The sequence below is a fragment of the Hippopotamus amphibius genome, chromosome 13 (assembly GCF_030028045.1).
Source record: "Hippopotamus amphibius kiboko isolate mHipAmp2 chromosome 13, mHipAmp2.hap2, whole genome shotgun sequence".
NCBI lineage: Eukaryota > Metazoa > Chordata > Mammalia > Artiodactyla > Hippopotamidae > Hippopotamus > Hippopotamus amphibius.
In genome coordinates this window covers 47,940,665-47,948,440 of record NC_080198.1, presented here as the reverse complement: position 1 = coordinate 47,948,440, position 7,776 = coordinate 47,940,665, and the positions used below count along the sequence as shown (strand labels likewise).

Below are 7,776 nucleotides of genomic sequence, written 5' to 3'. Positions count from 1 at the left end.
ACCCAAAGCCCACTTCACAGCACCCACAGCCGAACCAAACGGGGACCCCGATGAGGGGAGGACTGCCCTTATCAGAGCACGACTTATTAGTGCATCTTGGCAGGCCTTTGAAAAGCAGAACCAAAGCAAGAGTTTGAACAAAATTCAAGAAATTCAGAAAAAAAAAAGCAAATGAAGACCCCTTCAAATTTTTGCAAGGGATTTATCAGGCTTACAGGTGTTAACTTAATGCAGGTCCTGAGGCCCCTGAAAATAATACAAAGGTTAAATTTGACCTTTTGGGGGGCAAAGTGCCTCAGATAACTAAAAGTTGTAAAAATTAGATGGTACATTTGGAACGAAGCCATCTCAATAGGTAGATGTTGCTTTTAAAGTGCTCAACAGGGAACAACAACAGAAGAAGATGCAAAACGAAACACCAATTTTCCGGCAGTAGCATTGGATTCCCAGAAGGTGAGTAACTCGGAGAGGTAAATCACCATGGGGAAGGAACAATGGATGCACTCAATGTAAGGAGGAAGAACACTGGAAACCAGATTGCCCTAAAACACAAGAACAGTAAGACAATAGCCTCCCACATGGTAGACAGAGAACACTCTGAATGAAGAGGCCCAGGGGCTCCCTTGGACTTGAGGTGACTAATTCCCCATAGGAGCCTTGGGTGAAATTGACAGTGGGAATGAGCTGATTAACTTCCTGATAGACCTCACCCTGAAGTTTTTCACCAGAACAGCCTGATCTCAGAGTCCCAGCGGAACACACTTTAAGCCTATACATGGCGCCTACGAAAACCTCAGGAAAGGAGACAGAGCTCTTTCCCCCAAGGTCTACAAAAAGGTGCTAGTTTCAAGTGTGCAGCAAAGTGATTCAGTTATACACATATATATTTTTTCATGTTCTTTTCCATTATAGGCTATTACAAGATATTGAATATAGTCCCCTGTGCTCTACGGTAGGACCTTGTTTATCTCTTTATATATAGTAGTTTGTATCTGTTTATCCCAGACTCCTAATTTATCCCTCCTCCCCTTTTCCCCTTTGGTGACCACATCTGTGAGTCTGCTTCTGATTTGTAAAATAGTTCATTTGCATCAATTTTTAGATTCCACCTATAAGTAGTATCCTATGATATTTGTCTTTCCTTTTTTGACTGACTTCACTTAGTATGATCATTTCTAGGTCCATCCATGTTGCTGCAAATGGCATGATGTCATTCTTTTTTATGGCCAAGCAATATTCCATTGCATATATGTACCACATCCTCTTTATCCATTCACCTACTGACGGACACTTAGGTTGCTTCCATGTCTTGTCTACTGTAGATTGTGCTGCGGTGAACACTGGGGTGAAAGAAAATCATTCAAAGGAGAATGAGAGTTCTACTCATCCCTCCTCCAAGACTGTAACTACAGTGAGTGTTCCCAGAAGCAAATCAAGTCCTGTCATTAGACTTACAAACCTTAAATACATGACCACTGCCTCCAGGAAAAGTCCAAAGCAGTTGTCAGGGCTTATAAAGCCCTTCATGGACTGACTTCTGCTCACCTCACACCAGGCCCTTCCCTGCTGAAGCATTTGCTGCTCCCCAAACACGGGGTGCTCTCTCTTCACACCGAGTCTTCATGCTCTTCCTCCTTTGCCTGGAACATTTCTCTTTCCCCTTGCTTCTGGAAACTTTGCATCAGTGCTTCAGGTCTTGGCTGAGACGAGACATCCTCTTTGAAGTCTTCTCCGGAGAATTCCCAGGCTGTCCAGTGGTTAACACTCAGTGCTTTCACATTTATCTATCTATCTATCTATCTATCTATCTATCTATCTATCTATCATCTATCTATCTATTTATGGCTGTGTTGGGTCTTTGCTGCACCCAGGCTTTCTCTAGTTGCAGCTAGTGGGGGCTACTTTTCGTTACAATGAGCAGGTTTCTCATTACAGTGGCTTCTCTTGTTGGGGAGCACGGGCTCTGGGCTTGCAGGCTTGGTAGTTGTGGTGCACAGGCTTAGTTGCTCCGTGGCATGTGGGATCTTCCCGGACCAGGGATCGAACCCGTGTCCCCTGCGTTGTCAGGCAGATTCTTAACCACTGCACCACAAGGGAAGCCCAGCGCTTTCGCCTTTACACTCCCATGGGCCTGGGTTCAATCCCTCGTCAGGGAACTAAGATCCCACAAGCTTCACAGCACGGCCAAAAAAAGTCTTCCCAACTCTGAGCTCCTGAGCCCCTTGAGCTTCCACCTGTGCTGCAGTCTCACCAGCGTCATACATGCTACCTGTTTACCTTCTGTTTACTCCAACGGAGTACAAGTCTGTTGAAGGCAGAAAACGTCTCTCCTTCATTAAAACCTGATAAATACTGTAATAAACAGTTTGGAATGAATAAAAAAAAAAGTCAGTTTGGGACATGTTGAATTGAGGTGTTTAATGGGACACAGAAGGCAGAGGCATCTGGTTGAACAGTGATGTGCTGATAAGTGATTATCTGCCAACTCTTGACAAAGCCCTTCCTGATTGGTAGCACTTGTGGAATGCCATGGTGTAAATTGCATTTTGATTTCCACGTGGCTGATTTAAAGCTCCCAATGTGACATTGCTAAATATGGAGTTGGGAAGAGATGTGTACCGTTGGCTCTTGTGAGTTGCTGTGAGCGGGCTTCAGTGCACCGCTGCCTGCGGGCAGGTGGGTGTGGGGAGTGGGATGTAGGCTAGAGAGATGGATTTGGTGACCATCTCTGGAGTGATAGCCACTGGAGCCAGGGGAGCACCAAGACAACCAGTGGAGTTGGCTCAGGGTCAAGAGAAGAAAACAAGGATAGATTCTGAGGACTTCCTAGGTGGCGCAGTGGTTAAGAATCTGCCTGCCAATGCAGGAGACATGGGTTCGATCCCTAGTCTAGGAAGATCCCACATGCCGCAGAGCAACTAAGCCTGTGTACCACAACTACTGAGTCTGTGCTCTAGAGCCTGTAAGCCACAACTGTTGAGCCCATGCATCGCAACTACTGAAGCCCACGCACCTAGAGCTGGTGCTGCACAGCAAGAGAAGCCACTGCAATGAGAAGCCCGCACACCACAATGAAGACTAGCTCCTACACGCCGCAACTAGAGAAAGCCCATGTGCAGCAGTGAAGACCCAACGTAGCCAAAAATAAATAAATAAATAAAATTTTTTTTTAAAAAAAGGATAGATTCTGAGATGACACCAGCATTTATGTGGCATGGAGAAAAAGAAGCCTCTTTGAAGAAAGAGGCGGGAAGACCTGAAAGAGAAAATCGGTAGAACTGGGTCAGTATTGTGTCATGGAAGCCAGGCAATGGGAGCCAGGGAGCAGGAATTCTCAAGATCCCCACTGACAAATAAAGCAGAGCGATTCAGTAATGGAAGTGCTGGAAAACGTGTGTTGCATCTCAAAGTTAACAGGTTAGTGTTATTGCACCCGCATTGCAAGGACAGCAGCCAGAGTGAAGAGAGGAAGATATTTGAAACGAAAGTGTATGTGGCCATCTTGGGTGTTATATTAGTTATTGATATTTATTTCATAACAAATTACTCTAAAACTTAATGTTTCTTGTTGTTTAAACTACTATCTCATATCCACTGTGGGTCACGGTTTCAGGAAGAGTGTCGCTGGGTAGTTTAGACTGGGCTCTCTCATGCCGTTGCACTTAAGATGCTGGTGGGTGCTGTGGTCATCTGAAGGCTTGACCAGAGCTAGAGGACCTGTTTCCAAGATGGCTCTCTCACATGATTGACAAGTCAGTCCTGGCTGTTGGCAGGAGGGCTCAGTTCTTCTCCCATAAGGAACTCTCCATAGGGCTGCTGGAATGTCCCCACAATACAGCAGCTGGCTTCCTCCGGAGCGGGTGATCCGAGAAGAGTATGGTAGAAGGCGCGATGTCTCTGACCTAGCCTCAGAAGACACATACCATCACTACTCCTGTATCCTACTGACCACATGAACCAGCCCCGATTCAGTGGTAGGGAGCAGCCCAAGGGCACTGATACCAGGAGGAAGGGTTCACTGGGGACCATCTTGGAGGCTGGCTACCACAGCATGGGGACCAGGCAAGCCAGGGTCGTGAGGCCTGGTGGCATTAGTTGGCCTCAGGGTTGCAAACAGAACTCTGACATAAATTGGCTTCATGGAATCACAGGTGTATCCCTGATAGTCCTTAGGCCCTCAGTGTGAGTACATCTTCCTGTAGACTTGAGGTTAGTGGAGAAGTTTTTCTGTGAGGACCACAAGCCAGTAGAGGCTGAGGCCTAACGTGAAGGCCCTTGGTTGAGTCTGTTTCCAACACACAGCCCTCTCTTGGAAGGTACACAATGGCTGGACCTAGAAATCTGTGTGTCAAGACAGAAGTGGCATCAGTAAGAAGGGTGTTTACCCTGATTGGGTGTAATCTTAATGATCAGGTTTTACCTCTTTCTACCTCTGAGATTCCATTTTTTTCAGTATGATTTGGGGGAAATGTTTCAACTTTGCAAGTTTGTGTGTCATGAATCTATAAGGGCTTATAATGTAAGCACAACACATCCTGTAGTGTCTGAAGATCTGAATCAGATCTGTGGAAACAACCAGAATTTTCTATTCAATCACCTTTGGGGTGAACTCTCTGTTGCCATCTTGTGGCCACTTAGAATAACAACAAATAGAGCATTGCCTTTGGTCCAGTGAATCATCTGCCAATGTCCAGAGTTCCTCCTCCTATGTCCTATCCAGTGGTCCTCTATTCTGTGCGAATACTTCCCACGCAGGGTGCCAATTTGCAAAGCAGTCTATACCTATGTTGTAAAGCTTTGATTGTTAGAAAGTTCTTTCTGACACTCATCTAAATTCTGCCTTGGTCTAATTTCTATCCAAACTGTCCTTTTTCTATGACTGTATTTATTTATTTATTTATTTATTTATTTATTTATTTATCATTTTTTATTAATTCTTATTGGAGTATGGTTGCTTTACAATGTTGTGTTAGTCTCCACTGCACAACAAAATGAATAAGCTACACACATACAGAAATGCCCTCCCTTTTGGACTTCCCTCTCATTTAGGTCACCACAGTGTATTAGGTAGAGTCCCATGTGCTATACAGTGTGTTCGCATCAGTTGTCTATTTTATACCTAGTATCAATTGTACATATGTGTCAATCCCAGTCTCCCAATTCCTCCCACCCCACCCCTTTCCCCTTGGTATCCATACATTTATTCTCTACGTCTGTGTCTCTATTTCTGCTTTGTAAATAAGATCATCTATACCATTTTTCTAGATGCCATATATATGTGTTACTATATGATATTTGCTTTTCTCTTTCTGACTTAGTTCACTCTGTATGATCTACTAGTGTATTTAATTTTTAAATATCTGAAGGCATCTGCTTATCAGATTTCCCCACATTTTTTTCCCCTAGACTCAATATTTCAGCTCCTTCACCATCTCCTTATGTGATATGTTTTCCAGAGCCCTCGTCATCCTGTACTTCTCTCTCAGGTCAGGTTCCCTAGTAGCAGAGTATGAGGCAAGGATTCCAATGCAAGGGATTTACTAGGGCAGTGTCCTCAGGGCACAGTGGTAGGGGCTTGAAGCAGGATGGGGGAGGGGACAGAGCTGAGCAGGGATGGATTTTATAATTTGTAGAGGATTATCCTTGATAATTGTCCTCAGCCATCCTTTAGGATAATGCTTTCCAAGACAAAAAAAAAAAAAAAAAAAAAAGGAAGAGAAGATACTACTAGCTTATTCCCAATGATCAGTGTCTTATGAGTCTTTAATCATGCTGTACTTCCAAGTATATGTCATTCGTGCTATATGCATAATATTCACAATTTCTTTGAAATAGTGATCTAGTAATATCTTAAGAACTCTTTGTTCCTTTATTGTCACCTGCCTTAGTTTGGGTTTGCTCAAAAAGCAGGGATTCAGGAGCAAGCAGTCTTTTAGGGAGGTGATCAGGGAGCAGAAGTGTAGGGGTTGAAACAGCAAGACAAGGAAGGGAGAAAAACTGAGACAGGAAGAATATAATGGAACAATTGAATACTCAGCCATAAAAAAGAAGGAAATTTTGCCATTTGCAGCAACATGGGTGGACTTGGAGGGTATTATGCTAAGAGAAATAAGTCAGATAGCAAGACAAATACTGTATGATATCACATATTTAAAATGTAAAAAATACAACAAATTAATGAATATAACATAAAAAGAAGCAGACTCACAGATATAGAGAACAAACTAGTGGTTACCAGTGGGAGAGACAAGATAGGTGTAGGGGATTAAGAGGTACAAATTATTAGGTATAAAATAAAGCTACAAGGATATATTGCACAACACAGGGAATATAGCCAGTACTTTATAATAACTATAAATGGAGAATAATCTTTACAAATTGTGAATCACTATATTGTACATTTGTAACTTATAAAATATTGTACGTCAACTATACTTCAAAACATTTTTTAAAAAGGGAATTCCCTGGCAGTCCAGTGGTTAGGCCTCTGTGCTTTTACTACCGTGGGCACGGGTTTGATCCCTTGTTGGGGAAATAAAATCCCTCACTCTGTGAGGCGAAGCCAAAAAACAAAAATGAAAACTAAGACAGGAACATCAGCAGTGAATGTATAATCAAGAATTTTATTTTATTTTGGCCACACTGTGCTGCTTGTGGGATCTTAGTTCCCTGACCAGGGATTGAACCTGGGCCCTTGGCAGTGAGAGCACAGAGTCCTAACCACTGGACCACCAGGGAATTCCCCAAGAATTTTATTTTGGATACACGAAACTTGAAATGATTATTTAGACAACCAGTGAAGAAGTTAAGCAGGCCCTTGGGAAAAAAAATCAGATTATTTACAATCAATAAAATGGAGCTGATCACTGTTTAGTTTCTCCAGCAACAAGTCCCTCCTCTGACATAATGTCTGTCAGCTCCCAGCTTGCTTTTGCCTGGCAATCAATGTTAGTTAACTGGAGACTGAGCACTATGTAAGACTCTATTTAGAGTTATTCAAAAGGTAAACGGCTAGCCTTTGCTGTTGGTGGCAGCTGCTTTCCAAATGCAAAAATCACCCCTGAGATCTTTTATTACATTAAAAAAAAAAAAAAGTCCCAGATGCTGCTTTCCACACACTCCATACTTATTGTCTTCTTGGACGTTTTCAGTGTGTTAGTCCACAGGGTGGAAGCCATTACCACGGTCATTTATTTTTCAAGGAGTGTTGTAACAGGAATCCGGGATTCAGCAAGTGAAGCTGGAAGCCATATTAATAATGTATGTTAAGTACAGCTGATGGGCCCTCCTGTCATCTTAACATCACTGAGGGTGTCAGAGCAGAGAGGTACGTGTGGCAACATGGTCACGTACTGCATCCCTTCCGCTGTGAGATCCGTAATGAAGCGACTAGAGGTGAATCTACAGCTTTCAGCCTAAGTTAGTGGTTCTCCAGGGTCAGTGAGTCACCCGAGGGTGAATCTAATTCGGTCTCCATCTCTCCCTTCCTCTCTTCCTTCCTTCCAACAAATATCTCTTAAGCTCCTGTCATGTATCAGACAATGCCTTTGGCTTGGTTATCTGCATGTAATAAGCTCCATAAATGATTTTCACGCGGGTGGTTCACAGAAAGCACTGTAGGAGAAGCTGGCCTCAAGAAACCCGGAACTGATACTGTGGTTGTCTCTCTAGCATCCATTTTATCCAGCTCCCAACACCCCCACCCAGGTGCTGTGTTACGATTAGGTATCTACCTTCTGTGCTCAGCCATGCACTTCAGGGGAGGCTGACCAAAGA

General features: G+C 43.5%; 1 non-coding gene across 1 annotated transcript; it reads right to left on the bottom strand.

The window, feature by feature from the left end:
- Positions 1-6,665: 6,665 nt before the first annotated feature.
- On the bottom strand, positions 6,666-6,738 carry TRNAE-CUC (transfer RNA glutamic acid (anticodon CUC)). The gene has a single exon. It is a non-coding gene; the product is annotated as a tRNA-Glu (tRNA).
- Positions 6,739-7,776: the final 1,038 nt, after the last annotated feature.